Source organism: Pteropus medius, unplaced genomic scaffold (genome assembly GCF_902729225.1).
Source record: "Pteropus medius unplaced genomic scaffold, Ma_sr-lr_union100, whole genome shotgun sequence".
Lineage (NCBI taxonomy): Eukaryota > Metazoa > Chordata > Mammalia > Chiroptera > Pteropodidae > Pteropus > Pteropus medius.
In genome coordinates, this window is record NW_024344378.1 from 19,142,466 (window position 1) to 19,161,044 (window position 18,579).

An 18,579-nucleotide genomic window follows, 5' to 3' on the forward strand; every position below is an offset into this window, starting at 1 on the left:
AATAAATAGGAGGATCCAAGCAGAGAAAGAGCAGTAATTGTGTTGATGAAAATTCTCATGCTCAGAAACCTTCAATGATTTCTCACTTCTAACTGAATTAAGAATAGAATTTTAGAGTTGTAAGGAAAACAGGTACTCATCCAGCCTATTTCGCATACCATTCATGTATGTGTGTTTGAAATTCAAGTCAAGAGAGGTTAAGTCACTTACCCAAGATCACACACATAATTATGACAAAGGCCAGTATATCTCAAGTCTTCAGATTTCAAGTTAGGTATCTTTTCATTCTACCTAGTTGGCAGTTAAGACCCTCCATAACATGAATCTAGCCTACTTATCACCCTCCTCTTCCACTGGACTCCTTGCTCTTCTCTAAACTCTGCACTGTCCTACCTCCATCCTTTTGGCAGGAATGCTCACCTTTTACTCCTTACCTGTCCAGAACAGTACCTACCTGACATTCATTAAATGGGATTATCTTTGTATTCCACAAAGCACCCAAAAGTGTCTGGCATATGAAGACATTCAATAAAAATTTATTGAAATGACCTTTAAAAGAAAAACATAGTTGAAAAGACTTCAACTGGAGTGGTACCTCTTAGCACTATTTCAGTGAGGTGACCAAGTTTAAAGCTAACACTTCCTCAGGCATGTGGAACCAAGAATGTGAATTCATAGAGAAAAGGAAGTCTTAACACCAGAAAGGAAACTAAGTATCACAGGATAGTTCCATCATTTTATAGGTGAAAGAAAATGAAGCACAGAAAGGTCAAGTTATCTGCCCAAGTTCGCAGAGATTTAGAATGTAATAGGTCCCTTTGAGATGCTGATAAGGTATGGATCTTCTCCCCAGAAAAGTGTGTGTATATGTGTGCGTCTATATACATGCATATACAAACACAATTCCACATATAATTTCAGGGTGTCTATTAATCCCCTAAATCCCATTCTTAGACCAAGATCAGAAATGTCTAACCTCAATCCTTCTTAAACTATCTCTTATATAAAATTTTATAAATTTACTTAACTACACAAGGAAGAACTTTTCCTTATACCTGATTCCAATGTTAAGATTATATTCCAGAATTCTAATATTCTAAGACTTGAAGTTCCTTCTTCATTTTATTTTACCCTTCTCTGAATGTTTTTCAGATCTCTCTCTCTCTCTCTCTTAGATGCTACAACTGGAACCACATATGGTATTCAAGGTGTTGGCATGCAATAATTTTGTTTTCAAAATCCTGTAGGATGAGGCCCACCATTATAGGGACCTCTTTAGCGATAGAGCAAATAAGAAGCCAATGTATTCAGAAAACAGTCTACATTCCCTTTCTGAGTCACAATATAGACTACAAAAGGTCAATGAATCTTAAATATAGTTTAGATTCCCCCCCTAAATATATATTAGCTTAAAATTAAGTCTCGTGTACCATTTTTCTGTTTGCATATATTTTTGTAGTTATTTTATTCCCATTAGAAGAACTCAATTTTATGAGAGGAAGGAGACTTCGTTGTATGGTCTTTAAAGACAGTAGCTTTGGAATCAAAATGATCTAGATTCGAATTCCAGTTCTGGTACAACCATGGCAAATAAACTTCTTTAAGCCTCAGTTTCCACATCTGTAAAATGGAGATTTTAAAAACTCTAACTCTTAGGCTTGCTTGAGAATTAAATAAAATAGTGTACTTAAAACATTCAGATAAGAATAGCTAAGAAAATTTTTGAAAAAGCTAGGCACTGAGAGGGTACTTGCCTTGTATATTAAAATGTATCATAAACAACAAGAATGTCAGACAGAATTCAGAGTACTTGGTAGAAAGCAGAATCAAATGATTGTTAGGGTCCTTTACAATTTTAATGCAACACCTTAGCTTGGGGAACCCTGAGACTGCATGGTATGAGTTGCCTGAATATATGACAGGAAAAGGCTTAGACACATCCTAACTCTTAATGTATTCTCACTCAGGTATAGCAGCATCCGTATGGAAATATCTTGATAGCTGAAGCTGTGTTAACATAGTCATCAAGATTATCTAAAATTTCAGGGAGGCTGTGTAATGTTTTTCTAGGAAAAATCTGTATAGATATCAAAGTCATTTTACATCAGGGTCATTTATGGTCAATTGATTTTGACAAGGGTGTCTAAGACCATCCAATAGCTACAGAATAGTCTTTTCAATAAATGATGCTGGGGCAACTAGATATCCACATGCAAAAGAATAAAGTTGGGCTCTTTCCCTCCCTAGCTGTTTGAGGGTCAGCTGCCATCATAAACAACAGTAACCATCTAGACCAGAAAGTTCATGACCAATAGACTACTTTAGCAGAAACAAATGGTCATTGATGTCCTTCATCCTGGGAAAGCAACAGTATCTCACACAGAAATTCAGAAAAAACTTACCAAAATGTACAAAACCACACCAGATGTCATCTTTGCATCTAAGTTCAGAACCCATTTTGGTGGTGGCAAGATAACTGGCTTTGGCATGATTTATGATTCCTTGAATTATGCAAAGAAAAATGAACCTGAACATAGGCTTGCAAGACATGGCCTGTATAAGAAAAAGACCTGAAGAAAACAGCAAGAACAGAATGAAGAGGACTGCAAGAACGGAATGAAGAAAGTCAGGGGGACTGCAAAGGCCAATATGGCGCTGGCAAAAAATGAGTTCAAAGATTTGTCAGTGACTTTATCTGCAATGATTGTGCAGATATTTCATGAGAGGATTAATAAACTTGAGAACTTACAAAAAAAAAAGAATGAGAAGAAAACATAGGTGTAAATTTTACATCAGGATCTCTCAATCTCAACACTAACAAGAGTTTGAGACAGATAATTCTTTGTTGTAGAAGAATATTCTATGCACTATAGGATGTTTAGCAGCATCCCTCCTGGCCTCTGCCCACTAGATACTAGTAGTATACCTGTCTCCAGTGTTGACAACCAAAAATGCCTCAAGATATTGCCAGATTACCCTTGGGAGGCAGAACTGCCCAGTTGAGAATCACTATTTTAGACTAAATGATGCTTCTTATCCTCCTACCTTGCAAAATTACCAATGTCTATGTCATGACTATCTGAATGGTTATTTGTTTAGTAGATGAACTCTAGGAACTATTCTGAAAAGTCATTTAATACTCCATAATCTATCATTTTGAGGTGATCTCAGGACCCTGCCTAAGAATTTAGCCTCATTTTGAAAGTAGTCCCATTCTGAAAAGTTTTTAGTCCAAACCCTTCCATTAAAAGGTCACAGATCAGTATAATGATTTTTTTTTTTTTGGTGGGGGGGATGGCATTTTTTGTTAACAGCTTTACTGATATAATTCACATGTCATATAATTCCTCTCTTTAAAGTATACAATTCAATGTTTTTTGGGGTTTTTTAGTATATTCAGAGTTGTGCATAATGATTTTTGAGGTTAATGATTCTCTTATATTTTAAACCCTTGTTCTAACCAACTACTACTCAGCATAACTACCAGGAAATTAAAAACTAAACCAAAATCAAAGCAAATCAACAGGCTAATCACATTGGCATTGTTTCCTCACAACGTAGAAAAGAGTAATGTTCCTCATAGCAATCAATGACTTAGCCATATATATACAAAAAGACAAGCTATGAAACAAATCTAATGATGACGCTTTGCTTGAAATTTAGTGTCAGTACTCTAAAGAAATTTTAAAAAAATAAGTCACTCCTAAACCAAAGTCCTATACCAAGAACTCTGAACATTCTTTTTCTCTACTGTTTCCTGAATTCCAGTGTCATTAGCTAAAATGAATATAATTCACAGACCAGTAAGTGCTAGTGAGACTTGTAAGTAACTAGTATAGCAGGCATTATAAGGTCAGAATCCTTTTTACTGTTGATTCAACTTGTTTTGATTCAGGTTCAGATCTCTTGTACAAGACAACAAACTTACATGATGGAAAGGTCAAGGTTTCACTTTAGAGCCTCTTTTTCACTGCTAGTATAACTACAATGCTACTTTGACCTTAACTTTTTTTAGCTCTTGAATGGTGTTTGCCCTGCTACTGTCACTGTCTAATCCAGAGACAGTGGCTGGCAGGAGGAAATGACTTTGGAATCCACAGCTGTTATACAGACCAGTTACCATCTTCCAAGTATGAGAACCACTTCCAGCTCCTTCTTTGATCAGTTTGCTCAATCAAAATTTCAGATCTCATCTGAAACCAGTGAAAGGAGCTGTGGCTTCCAAGACCAAAGCTATTTTGTTGAAGAATCATATCAAGGGAACTGTACATGCATCCAGAAAAGCCAGCTGCAAGATACTCCAGAAATACTAAGCCTAATCTCCTACCTTCCAAAAGACCTCAAGTCCCCTGCTGAGTCATGTGAAAACACATACTCCATCTGACTCACGGTTACTCACTTTTCTGTTTACTAACTGTACCCATGCAGACGCTGTGATAGTTTATTTTACTGTCCTTTCAATGAAAGTCACTAAATTTAATATCATACTTTTAATAAAAATAACAATAAAACAACCATTTAGTCACTGTGCAATCCATACCAGGTACTGTGATAAATACTTTAATAACATTATCTTATTCTTAATTTCACAATGACCTTATGAGAAAAGTTTTATTACTATCCCCGCTTTTTACTTTTATTTTCTAAAATAAACATACAGTAAATTGACTTTTTTTTCTTTTGTGTACTTTTCTAAGTTTTAACATATAAATAGAGACATGTAACCACAATGAGGATACAGAACAGTTCCATCACCTCAAACATCCCCTCATAATCTGTTCCCTGGCCCCATACTTTTGCCTTTTCCAGAATGTCATATAACTGAAATCATTCACTCAGCATAATGGCTTTGAAATCCATCCAAGCTCTTTTGTATATCAATAGTTTATTCCTCCTTACTGCTGAGTAGTATTCCATACTGTCCTCATTTTATAGATATGGCAACTGAAGCTCAGAAAAGTTAGTAACCTACTGAAGGTCACCAAGGTGAGGCCAATATTCAAAAACCCAGGTCTCAGTGGCTCCAGAACCCATACTCTTAACCACTATACTATAATGTCCCTTATTAGTCTAGGCTCTCAAAAGAGCAGTCCATAATCTTGATTTAAATATGAAGGACTCTTCTGGAACAACAGAATAAATGAGTTTCACATTTACCAAAAAGCAGGCTGAGAATAGTTTGTCCAAGATTATTAGCAATGATTCCAAAGCTCTTAAGGGAGCATGATATAGAGGTAAAAGCAGGAATTATCATCAGGCTGAGGTTTAGAATTCCAGTTCTGCCACTTATTAAGGATGTGTGAGCTTATACAAGTTCTTCACTTTTTGAAAACTCAGTTTCCTCTTCTATAAAATGAGTATCATATTATGTTGAAATATTCTTGGAAGGATAAAATGAGATGATATATGTAAAATTCCTGACACACAATAATATTATTACCATCTATATTGAATAGAGCCAATAAAGTCATGCCAAACAAAATATCTACTAAATATACAAGTCAGTATTTATTAAGCTCTGAACGATGTAAAGGCATGTCCCCTAACTACAAGGAGTATATATTCTAGCTAAAGAAATAAACAATTTCCCCAAAATATAATTGAGGCCATTATATATGCTAAGTTGTATGGATGAATCTACAAATAAAATATAGAGATAAACTCGATTTAATTTTAGCCAATAGCTTTAATTCTCTATTTCATTTTTTAAAAGTCAGAATAAAGACTCAGGTGTGGAATCTACCTATCTTCTAATCTAGAACAGTCCCTAGGCATAGGTAAGGGCAAAGTCTCTCCTTGTCAACATCTAGAATGTACTCTAAAAACTACTAGTTCCAACTCTTTCATTCTAGGTATTTGTATCAATTTCAAAATGACAGGAAGAAAAATACATAAAAGCCTGAATTCTGTGACACTTGATAAGTGACTGGTTCTTTAGGAAAACAGGATATGCCTCAAAAGGTTTACTGAAATAAAGTCTAAAAAAGCTCAAATTTGCTCCCCAAAAGAATTCTGTAAGATCATTTCTTTCCCTTCTGTCTCTCTTTGGTCTTAGTAGGAAAATATATAAACACACAGGTGTAAGATAAAAAGTTAAAAAAATAGGAGAATAAGCTGGAATGGGGGAAAGACTATTAAAAATCTATCTACAATAGTCATTCTACATTCTTCTCATGCTTTCTATAAATCCTTTCCCTCAACTGACATTTACTATGTGCATCTTTGCCAGTACAGCAATAACTCTTTGAAAGTCAGCTCGGTTTTATTAGGCTTTTAAATTAAGCATGTAAATAAAACATATATAAAACAAGGCTGACCCAAATCCTTATTTCCCAATTTGACCTGGGAGCAAAACATAGTAACAGCTCTATAACAAAGCATTTACCAAGGCTCTGTCACAGCTACTTTGCAACACATTCCTCATGGTTGGCAAGTCTGTACATTTATGCTACTGGCTTAGTGCTTTGGACTTGGAGAAAATAGTTAAATTTTTTTTAAAAAGTTAAAGTCCACACACAGAAGTAGTTTTTAGTAGTAGTGAAATCTCACTTGGGGATCAAATAGCACCAAGGGGTTCATTTTTCTACTCCAACCTCAGCTAAAGTTTTATGCTTCTAACTTGCCTAAGCTCTACAATTCCTTATCGTCCTAAGAAATATAACCATCCCTAGGCCTGGATTTCCACCAGCTTTTAAGGCTGAATCTCTTATCCCTATCACTTTACAAAAAGAGAGAAGCCAAATCTCTAGCCAGTGTTCTAAAAACAAATAGCTACAATCAGGAAACATAAGAAAACTGCCAGGCAAAACCATAACCCTTTTTTCTTATTTAAGACAGTTGGGCAATTTTTTCAAAAAGAAGCAATGGATTGTGGAATCAGGAGACCCGAGTTCTAGCTTTCCCCACTAATAAGCTGTGTGACCTTGGTCAAATCATAACCACTCTGTGCTTCAGTTTCTTCTATAAAATGAGAAGGCTGCAGCAGACTCAGCAATCACAAACTGAAGTCCAGATAAAAAATCTGGGCTGGTCCATAGATGTGTTTTGTTTGGGGGTATGCTGTGAGTTTTATTTTTTTATATCAATAAATTAATTTATTGGAATGACGTTATTATCCACTACTTAAAATAAAAAAAAAATTTAACTCAGTATACAAATAAATATTTAACAGACTATACTATGAATAGTTATAACAACAAATAAATATTTAACTGAATGTACTATTAAAGGTCTGGTGACAATCTTTAAACAGGATAGGTAATAGAACTGCCTTTGTTCGAGCCTATTCTGGATTCCTTTCCTCCTCATTCTAATATCTCTCTGCTAAGGGGACCAGGTTCTGAATCATATAATTTTTTTTTACATTTATTATGAAAACTTTCAAAATTACATAAAAGCAAACAGACTTTTATAATGAACTTCCATATACCCCAATCCTAGTCTCAATAATTAGCAACTCAGGGCTAGTCTTGTTTTTTATTATCCCCTCCCACTCCCGTATTATTTTGAAGCAAATCTGGCACATCATATCATTTTATCCACCTTAAATGTTAATAACCAAAACGACAACAACAAAAACGTTAATAACTGTAATATCATTATCATCACATCTAAAGGAGTAACATTGCTTTAGTATCAAAGTTTTAGTTAGTGCTTAACTCGCAACTATATGATTTCTATAATTGCCATAAACTTTTGTTTAATGTTATGTTTGTGTGCTTGAATCAAGATCCAAATAAGACCCATTTATTGCAACTGTTTGATACGTGCAGTGAAAAACAAAATTGAAGGTCTTTAGATGAGGATATAGCCTTTCAGTTAGCCACAGTCCACACTGCTCCCTATTCTTGTACTCATTTAAGTTATCTGCTAGACCCCTGAAGTTTTTTGAGTTTAGGTCTCTGGAGGATGTGAAGTCTCTTCCACTTCTAAGATACTTTGACTCTTGTAAACATTGAGAGAGAGAAAAAAAATGAGTGAAACATCATGCTTAAAATTGAAAAACCAAGAAGCAGCAAGATAAGCTTGTTACTTAGAAATATAGAAGTAAATTCCAAAAGAGTGTGCGAAAAGACTTTATGAAAGGGTTACCTCTTAGGTATAGCATAGAACAGAAAGAGTAGGTACTGGGGACTGCTATTTCACATCCTCATGCCTACCTCACAGGATCGTTGTGAAGCTTAACTAAGATATATTTATATATCTTCATATATATTAACATATAAAATGTAAGATAGTTTAATATGAGTAAAAAATTTTAAATCAACATAGAACACATTCACTTGACATTCAGGCAGTATTAATCCATTTTTAAGAATTATAGAAAAAAATATAAAAGACATAAAGATCTTAGAATCATTCACTTGGAGCTAAATGGTAACTATAAAATTACATAACAAGTTTGAAGCACAGTTCATCTGAAAGGTGACCTAACTGGATAATATAAAGACAAAGGGAAATTGTTAAGTTAGACTACCTCAAAATGCACAGAAATAAAAAGCTTGTGTATATTTTCTTCTTTAAATTACATTCTGTAATATTCCAACACCAAAATTTTCATTACAAATGAAGTGTAATGACATTCATATAGAATCAATCTGAAAGTATTTCCAAGCTTGTGTGAAGACAATGGACCCAAAGAATCTTAGGACTTTAGAGATGTAAAAGATCATTTGGTATATTTTTCTCATTTTAGAGAATAAAATCGACAGCCCAGAGAGAACACCAGAAACTAGGACCTTAGAAAAAGTTTTAGGAGTCAGGCCTCTCACTCTCTGCAGAGAGACCAATGAGAATGACTGGGCACGGCAGTCTTTAATAGAGGTAAAAAAGGAATTTGTTCAATGGCGAGGAAAATGACATGCTGGGTTACCAGCTCCACCTTTCACGTGGTCAATCTGTCCTAGGCATGGTGCCATGGCAAAGGGATACAGGGCCTTTCACCGTACAGAATTCCACTACTTTACTTAGGAAGCTGGATATCATATCTAGTTAAACAAATCTCTAAACCCAGACTTTTCATTCGGTCATCTCACTCTCAGAGAAATAAGAAAACGAGAGGCAAACAGAAAGGAAAAAAAAAAAAAGGATGAAAAATAGAAAACAACAACAACAACAAAGAAAACAAGAAGCAAAACTGACCTATATCAGCACTTTTCACTTTCTGTCAGCTGAAAATAGTTAACATTTTCTCCCCAAATCCTAATGCCTCCTCTTCATGGCCAATCAGTAAATAAGTTGGGGAAGACAATAAAAGTGACCCAATTCCTATTTCAAAGTGCAATAGGTTATTTATAGATCTGGTGTCAGTCTTGTCCTCATCTCCCCTCCTTACATCTTGGATTGCCTGCTCTCCACACAGGGAGACTCCCATGCACACTCTGAGCCAAAGATTTTCACAGGACCTTGCACTGCTACACTTCAAACGTAAATAAACTAGTCAATGTCCAAGCATCTCTCTGTAAGGACCAAAAATACCACTACCTACCTGGTTTCAAACAGTCCACAGTAAGAGGGAAAAAAAGACACTGGCAATAAATACGAAAAGATTAAAAAGGATTATCTAGGGATGAAAGCTGCTAATACAAATCTGAAAAGACATTATCCAATTTCTGTCAAATAAGTGGACAAGAACTAAGAAGAGACCATGCTGCACACAGGAAAAAATCCAAACAATAAAACACTTGAGAAAATGCTAGAAAGACATGCAAAGCAAATTATAAAGGTATCATCTTGTCAGCTAAATTAGCAAAAATAAAAAGAAGTTAGAAAACTCAATATGAGATATAGCGCAGCTATAAAACTCAGTCATTCTACTAATGGGACTATTTTTTCATGAAGATAATTAGAAAGAAAAACAATGTTATCAGTACAAAGATAACTAAAATCCCTCACATATAATAAACTTAAAAATTTAAAAGAATAACCTATGGCATTCTAATTTGATGTATTTTTATAGTGCCATTAAAGATGATAAATATATAGGTAAATGGATGGAAAATTCTGTATTAAATTATGTTAAATGAATAAAAGGAACAAAAATAATATGGCATATTGATTAAACTATTTAAATTATGTGTATATAATGATAAGGATTAGAGGAGATCACGGTTAGGTAAATAGTGATTTTTATGGACAAAAGGTTTTTTTGTTCCTGTTTGCCTGCTTTGTTACTTTTGTTTATAGTCATCTATAAACTTAAACACAATTTTGGAAAACCGAATCAATTTTTTTGACTTAGGCTGTACAAAACCAGAGAGGTCTGCTTTTGTACAGCCTAAGTCAAAAAAAGCATTCAATGGATTTTCCCAGGTATAAATTTTCTACTAGGCCTGTCAATGGCAACAGGAATATGAAACCAGAGTTCATTCACAGTTTCAGGCTGCTTCCTAGGAAGCCAAAGATGCTCTGGGATTTTTGAGAAAGGAGAAACTAACTCTCTGTTTTAACTTCCTAAAGGCTGAACAAGTTCAATTTCACAACAGAGATTTCTATTAACAAGTTTAGAGTTTGGTATATACCAAGGTGGAGAAAGAGGTCAATGTAACAGCATATAGCTCTCATGGTCACCAAAAAAGCAGGACAGTATTCCTGGTTGGCTTCAAGATCAACCTGTGCATTCTTCATCACTGTGACCACAGACCTGCTTCTCCTAGAAAAGTGAAGAATAGCAAATAATTCTTCAGGCTCCTTTCTGACTGGTATACAAAGTAGCAGATAAATCCATCAAGTAACAGACAAATAATTTAGTTTTTAAATATCTCCCATGTACAAGGCCCTCATCTACATTTCAGAGCTCCTGGATAGAGTCCAAGAAGAGCTCATATTTTTATATGTCTCTGTCTGGAAGATCAATGGTGATCCCATAACTCTGGTCACTCTAGTCTATTTGTACCAAATTTTAGAGGATCAGTGGTAAACAGGTTGAGGAAACACAGAGGATTACTTGAATCCAACTGAGGGGTTCTCATGAGGAGCGAGATCCTTGGACCAGCTGCTACAGATGTTCCCTAGAAAGGAAGAGAAAGAGAGAGAAGGGGAGGGAGGGAGAAAGCAGCAGAGAAAGAGGGATCATGCTTACTGGCTTGCTTTAGAAAAAGAAAAGTTTTTTATTAGTGCTTAAGGCTGACATGGCAATGGAAAAGAAAGAGATTCACATGTTGAAGCAATATTTACACATATATTTGTCATATACGTCCTGAATAATTTCAAAGACACGAGAATTTGTGAAAAGGCAAAAAGGGCTGAATGGGGAGAACATACTTTTTCAGAAAAAAAAATCAATCTTTAAATCCAAGTGAACATCTGAAAGCATCCAATTAACCTTTATATAGCCAAACTCCAAGTTGACTCCCAATGACAATGACCTTTGTGCAATCCTTTCCCAGATTATATCAGGGTTAGTCTGGGTGACCAATATAATATGGCAGAAGTGATAGTACATTACTTCTGACACTAAATCAGAAAACAATGTGGGGCTTCTGCTTTCTCTCTTGGATCGTTCATCTAGTGGGAAGCCAAATGCCATGTTGTTAGCAGTCCTATGGAGAGGCCCACATTGTGAGGAACTGAGGCCTCTGGACAACAGCCTGTGAGAAACAGGCTTCTTACCAACAGCCACATGAGTGAGCTTCAGAATGGATCCTCCAGCCCAGCCAATGACTATAGCCCTGGCTGACCAACTTGAGAGACCCTAAGCCAGAACCATTATTTAAGTGACTCCCAAATTCCTGAGCCACAGAAACTGTGTGAAATAAAACAATTTTTAAGATGCTAAGATTTAGGGTAATCTGTTATATATCAATAGATAGCATAACAACATAACCTCAAACTAAACAAGTTTGATGGGGAACTACAGCATATGGTAATATCATGATTTCATCTACTAGGTAAAAAAAAAAAAAGAATCATCTTCAAATGAAAAGTAGCCTGCTGTCCAAGATACCACTAAAAGCTAAATAAGGCTACAGGATGGAATAAATTGTCCTTCTCCTCTTCTAATCTAATCTAAGGATTGTTGCAGGCAAAGAGGCCCCATCAGAAGAGTTCAACACAGCTCCCTCCCCTAATTATATCATCTATCCTACAACCATAGACATGGGGTTAGTGAAATGTAGGCTTCACGTGCAAGCAACTGTTGAGGGTGTTGTCCCATATCAGAGTAGTCAAGGATTAAAGTTGAGGCAGCAAACTTATCCCCAGAGATTTATGCCTGGCGCTAAGCTGAGATTCACAAGATTCTCCCTGAGTTCTCCTTACCTCTAAATGCTGGGATAACTGACACTCACTGAATGCTGATATTTGTATGAATAAAAATGAAGGGATTTAGCAAATCTTGTTCCTGCACACAGTTGTCAAAAAAAATCTGACCTTTACAACAGGAAAAAGAGGGGGGATTTAAAGATTTAAAGAAGAGGCAGTGACTGTCTGATGTATAACAAACCTTTGAAAAATTATGAAGGAGTGAAAATCCCCTGCAGGTCCCAACAAAATGTATCCAATTTGCATCCCAGCAAAGCTTTCCATACATACCATTTGGCTCCTGTGTGTACTTTCCAGGCAAATAAATCCCGAGGAATAATTCCACTGGGACCTAAGTCTGATCTCTGATATATTACTATTCCATAGCTCCAGACCAGGCTCCACAAACTGCCTTTTTGGTTCCAAATAACTAAATCAAAGTCATCTTGATAAGCTTTTAAAACACGGAATGTGAGGAGTGGTTTAATGAATGTTACAACTCAACCTATTATAGACCACAGTACATTATTAGAAAGGGGTGGAAGCTGGGAGAAAAAAAATAAACCCTTATATTTGTATATCCCCAAATCTCTCAAGACCAAATCCAGACATACCTGTTCATTCAACCACACCTGACTATAAAACCTTATTCAAAGCCTGACTTTGATCAAATAGTTAGGATGTATTTGAAAACTTTACACCACGGGGGTGGGGAGAAGATACAGTAGAGACTACAATTTTTTCTTTACTTTGAAAACGGGTCCAAACTCATTTTTAAAAAAGCAACCAATGGAAGCAATAAACACTGAAATGTTTTCTGACTTCAAATATTACAAGGAAAAAACATAACAAACAGTCCGGTAACAAAAAAAAAAAAACATTTCTATAAATCAGAAAAATCAACCACCCAACACATAAACTAGAAAAAGCAGTGTTAAGAAAAAAAAAAGAAAGCTAGATTTATAGAGGAAACTGAGAGAACTAAAACTTCAAGCATCCTAGATCCCAGCATCAGTTTTTTCTTTCCACATAAAGAAATTTTCACAAAAGAAAAATAAATTTAGATAAGACATACTAAAACATTAACCATAGTGACTATTATTAGACAAATCACAAAATTATATAAACACAAGAAGTAGAAATTGATGGCCTAAAAAAGAGAAGGTAAGAAATAGGCCTTTAGGAACTAATAATTTGATGCAGAAGACATCAAAATAAGAAACCATCCTGCCAAATAGCAAAGAAATGAGAACATTATAGTTTTTACATCTGTATATAATCTCACATGGGTAAGTAATGGAATAACAACTGAAATCAGTTTATATAGCACCTTAGAAAGAACCAGTCACTCAGGAATTAGAGTTAACCCTCATCTCCAGAAGGTTATTTAGCAAGCAAGAAAATAAGCTGGCAATCTGCAAGCAAGCTGAGCCTCCTGTATAGTCAGCAAGACCCAGACCATTGCCTGGTCCAGGATTGTGACAGCAGATGAAGCCAGAAATACTGCCATCTATTCTCAAGAGCCAAAGTGTAACTGACACTCTTTTTTTGGCAAATCAGATTTCAACCCTGTCTATGCAACTCATATCAGCTATGATCACTATGTTTGCCGCAGATTTTAGAAGAACATTATTCTTCAGCACAAAAGCTAGAACCTCGATGCCTTATTTGGCCCAGAAGAGCCATCCTACTACTTCAAGAGAAGCATACTAGGAGACCCATAAGGGCTGGAAAGAGTTTTATCATCACAGTCCTAATCCAGTCTCAAAAGATTTTGAGGTTGTAATAAAATCATAAGTGTTGATGAGGATGTGGAAAAACGTGAACCCTCACACATTGCTGCTGGGACTGTAAAATGGTTCAGCTGCTGTGGAAAACAGTTTGGCAGTTCCTCGAAAAGTTAAACATTGAGTTACCACTGCTAGGTTTATAATTCAAAAAAAAAAAATTGGCAGTACTCAAATACACAGCCTAAACGCCTTCTAGCAGCACCATTCACAATAATAAAAGGCGAAGCGGTTCAAAAATGTCCATCAGTGAATAAATGGAAAAATAAACTATGGGGTGGGTGTGTACATGGCCGTAGTAATGTGTGTGTGTGTGTGTGTGTGTAAAAAAGAATCATCTCATCATCTCCAAACAAAATATACACACACACACACACACACACATATACACAATGGAATATTATTCAGCCATAAAAAGGAATAAATCATGTTACAATGTGGATGAATCTCAAAAACACTATTCCAAGTCAAAGAAGCAGGATAAAAAATATCATATATTATAGAATTCTATTTATATTAAATATCCAGAACAGGTAAATATATAGAGACAGAATGTAGACTGGTGGCTACCAGGGTTTGGAGAGAAGGGAGAAGGGTAAGCAACTACTTAATGGGTTACATGTTTTATTTTGGGGGTGAAGAAAATGTTTTGGAACTAGACAGAGGTGGTGGTTGTACAACATTACAAATGTACTAACTGCCACTAAATTATTCGCTTTAAAATAGTTAATTTTATGTTAAATGATTTTTACCTCTATTTTTTAAAAAAGGTTCTTGAAAATGAAAGATTCTCTTATCTCTAAATCTTTATTTTTCTAAAGTGCTTTAACAAGATATGAGCTTTGCTTCTGGGAAACCATAACAAGCTCCAGTTAAAGCCTGTGGGTTCTCCTCTGTAGCTTTTGTAGAGTCAAGCAGTCATCTCAGACCATAATGCAAAGGAATCATTTCAGATTCTTGCAAAAGTGAAGTAGACCTCGTAGCTTTCCACTAACAAAAACTGGTTGCTCTGAAGCAGAAATGTCAGTGAGCCATCTCTGTCTTGCATCCCACTAGAGGCATTCTGAACCCAAGCTGCTGTAGCTAGCCACAAACTCCTCCTTGGAGACTACGTCTGCTGAGACTCATATGAAGATTTCATGTTATGCAAAACCACAGTAAGGAATTTCACTCTCATGCATTATAACTCAATGCAGAGTTCTCTGGAGACACAGGTACTTCATCATCTCTTATTTTGCATTCTGAACAGTCTTTTCCCCTACCTAAGGACAGTTTAAACCTCATCAAAGGATTTTCTAGTAGAAGCACTTTGAATAATCATCCTTCATAGTGTCACTTTGTCTTTCATATTTTTTCTTTCAAATTATTGAATCAAAAGCATTTTTGGAGTATGAGGTTCATCCTGTGATGTTCAATATCTGTTGTCATCTTTGTTCCCATAAATAACCTCCCATCCTACTGGCAGAAGGCCTCAGTTACCTATACTCTTAAAGACTCCTGTAATTGGTGGTTTATAATAACTACCCTGTCCCCAACCCATTCAATGATGCCATGAAGATACACAACATAGGTGAACCTCCTAAAGCTCTTCCAATGAGTAAATTATTTTACTCATTGCTATTATCACAGCTTCCTTTTGGAGAAAATAAAATCAGGCTTTTCTAGGCCTCAGTGTCAACCAAAGAGGGTGGTAGTCACTCACTACCAATGGTTCCCAAACCAGCCTCTATGCTCACAGATACATGTTATAAAAGCATAAACTAAGAAGTACCCTTTCCCATTAATTAAAAAAAAAAAAATCTAATAAAACTGGTTGTTAATGGTATCAATAAACTGCTTATCCTGTCAACTTAAGCTGGAGCACTTTAAAAGTTGCCCTCAAAGATCCAAGTACAATCCTTATGACTTCTTTAGGCAAGAGGTGATAGTCCCTCCCTTAAGATCTGAGGATTTGTACCCCCATAGTTTCCATCGCTCTAAGATGACATTTTAATAGTATCTAGGATCATCAGTAAAATATTATACTTTGCCTCCTCTCAGCCCTCCCCTTCACTCATCTCTCTGGGTAGAGCATTCAGAACCAGTAATTGCCATGGCTTGTTGGATTTTTAATTTTTTTACTACCTCTCAGCGCTATAGTTCTGTGAATCTCCTAACCCCAAGCCAGAACTCCGGCTTGCCCAACTAAATAGTGGAACTAAAAAACTCATGTGCTTTATTTCCAAACAGTTGCCTTCACACATGCCCGAAACAGCCTGGTTGTATTAGTATATATGGCATGCTTTCAGAGGACCTTCCTATTGAACTCAGATGTCTAACAACAAGGACCTGCGAACAGCCTGAAGTTTGCTGCTAGAGAAGAAAAAGGTCTACTGAATGGGCAGCCCAGGATTCTCTGGAACCAGCTCCTTTGATAGACATAGTCAAATCACAAAGAGAAAGGGTATTCCCCATGAAATTGTGATTAAAATAATAATGTTAATTTGTATTCAGGTAAGACAGAAAGATCAAGATACAAGCTGCATTCACCTCTGTCTCTTCTTCCTCTTCTGCAAATGGCTCACCTGAAAGTTAGCTATAGTTCTGCCTCCATCCACATAAAAATCAAATAGTTACCTCATTGCTTTTTTTCATATATCATAGTCACATTTCAATAGAAGCATTTACTAATTGTGCAATACTGAACATAAAGTTGCCTAACCCTTCTGGAGCCTGAGTTTTATCTGTAAAGTGGGGGATACAAAATAGCCAAAGCTATTTTGTGGGTTGTTATGAAACTTAAATGAAAAAAATATATGCAAACTGTCACAGCCAAGAGAAGCCTAAGGAGACATGACAACTAAATCTAACATGGTATTCTGGGTGTAATCCTGAAACAGAAAAAGGCCATTATGTAAAAATCAAGGAAATTTGAATAAAGAATGAACTTTAGTTAATACAATGCATCAATACTGGTTCACTAATTGTGACAAATGTACCATACCAATATGTTAATTATAGGAGAAACTAGGTATGGAGAATATGGGAACTTCTTTACAACTTCTCTATCAATCTAAATCTATTCTAAAATAAAAAGGCTATTTTAAAAAGTAAAAAAAATATGCAAAATCATTTTATAAATTGTAATGTTCTCGTCAATTATAATATCACAAAATTTAGTAGATTTATTCTTTTATGTAGATTGTTGGTAGGTAGGCAGCCATCTTAAGTAGCTCAGATAAAAGAGATAGCTTGAAGAGTTAAGTTCTAGTGTGGAAGAGTCTAGCCCCCAAAAACATCCCAGCTGTTTCCTGCCAGCTGGTGCCTCATGTCTGACTTTCAAAAGAGTTGATTTTCTTTGTATAATTATTTTTGTCTCTCGACCTGTCTGTATTACTAAAAGAATGGTTACTTTTTAAAAAGAGGCTCTATACAGATATGTGATTTAATTTAAGACTGCAAAAAGTGAACTATAATGCATGGGTATGGCTATTTATTGGGTCCATTTCTTAACCAGCTAAAATAGATCTGATTTCTACTCCCAACTTCAAATGTCTCAGACATCCAGAGACAGAATAGGGCACGTGTACCCAACTCTTGCCAACTCTGTTGTACCCTGAAAAAAAAATAAAAGAAGAAGAAAGCAAGAGTCCCAGAAGTGCAGGAAATTGTTTCTCAGACGAAAGACAACACTTCCTTTCCCAGAACAATCCATCTCCCACACTGACATCCTGCTCCTGCTATATTTACCCAACCCAAATCTGCCGATGATATACTTCCAGCTGCACTCATGCCACATGGTCCTGTCACTCAGCCACAGCACTCAGAAGGGAATCTGTCCAGAGGACAGCGCCTAGAAATCACTACACACTAATCCATGCTTCCTCTATCAGTAGCCTTTAGAGTAAAGTGAGACAAAATATGCACAGTATTACTCCCTGTTTATTTTGGAAGTGACTGGGGAGACAGAGGTACTTCATTTTATATAGTTGCTAATTTTGACTGCTCTTATGGTAGCCAATGAGGGAGCCTGAACAATAAAGGGATTGAAATGGGAGGTTAAAAATAACTCAACATGTTAATGTTAGCTGCCCAAAATGCATCACTTAATAGCCTCCTACACCCCAACCTACTTCAGGCTACCAAGTCACCTTATTACAGGATAAATCCTTCAGTTCTGGGTGGATGAATCCAAGGAGTCGAGAATGGGACCATTTCATTTACCCCACCTCTCTCTACCTCATAGCACACTCTACTGAAAGGTGGAAAGCCCAAACACTGGACTGGGTAAAGGTAAATGTTAGAGCTGACTCCCATTTTCCCGTTTTAGTAGCTCTGTATTCTTCGTCCTTCCCTTCCACTCCTGTACCACAGTCCCAAGTCCTTTGCTTCTGTTCCTTTCTGTTCATTCCTCTATTATACTTTCTGCCTCTCTAGTTGGTTTTCTTTTCTTTCCCTACTTATCTTTTTTTTAATTTACCATGGGAAAGGTTCCCTCAACAAAACATAACTGATAGCTGGCAAGCCTTCATTAGTAATGTCATATTATTAGCCTACTCTCCACAGTAGTAAC

General features: G+C 36.0%; 1 protein-coding gene and 1 pseudogene across 14 annotated transcripts in view; one reads left to right on the forward strand and one right to left on the reverse strand.

Annotated features, from left to right (window-relative positions):
- Window positions 1–18,579, reverse strand: part of GBF1 (golgi brefeldin A resistant guanine nucleotide exchange factor 1) — a 100,648-nt gene that overhangs the window by 55,845 nt on the left and 26,224 nt on the right. The window lies entirely within an intron of this gene.
- On the forward strand, window positions 2,284–2,874 carry LOC120609157 (40S ribosomal protein S24-like; annotated as a pseudogene).